Raw genomic sequence first — 352 nt, 5'->3', positions numbered from 1 at the left:
TTTTTTGTTTTTTCTGGGCTGACTCACATCTCTTCTTGATGCCTGAAATTCACTTGTGAATTTATCAACAGTAAATGCCCTTTGCATAAGTATTCCGTAGGTCACTGGACACAGGGAAAACCCCTTCCATGGATGGGTAAAACTATAGGTTGAAGCCAAAAACGCATGAGGCGGAAGCTCTAGTCAGAGTCAGTTCCAGGCCAGCGAGGTTGTATCTAAACCATAAAACTGCTGAAAATTAGCAGTACTATGTGTAATGACAGACGGTGAGCATGCCAAATGTCCAAAAGCCAAAATGAACAGCTTGGTCACTTCCACAAGGTTCCCCTGTGCTGTGTACAACACACACACA

At 43.5% G+C, this 352-nt stretch overlaps 2 protein-coding genes across 2 annotated transcripts in view; one reads left to right on the top strand and one right to left on the bottom strand.

Annotated features, from left to right (window-relative positions):
• dtnbp1b (dystrobrevin binding protein 1b) overlaps positions 1–352 on the bottom strand; it is a 555,482-nt gene that overhangs the window by 390,086 nt on the left and 165,044 nt on the right. The window lies entirely within an intron of this gene.
• Positions 1–352, top strand: part of zbtb10 (zinc finger and BTB domain containing 10) — a 17,316-nt gene that overhangs the window by 13,693 nt on the left and 3,271 nt on the right.

This window comes from Monopterus albus, unplaced genomic scaffold (assembly GCF_001952655.1).
Source record: "Monopterus albus unplaced genomic scaffold, M_albus_1.0 scaffold34.1, whole genome shotgun sequence".
Taxonomy (NCBI): domain Eukaryota; kingdom Metazoa; phylum Chordata; class Actinopteri; order Synbranchiformes; family Synbranchidae; genus Monopterus; species Monopterus albus.
This window is presented reverse-complemented; position numbering and strand designations above follow the sequence as displayed.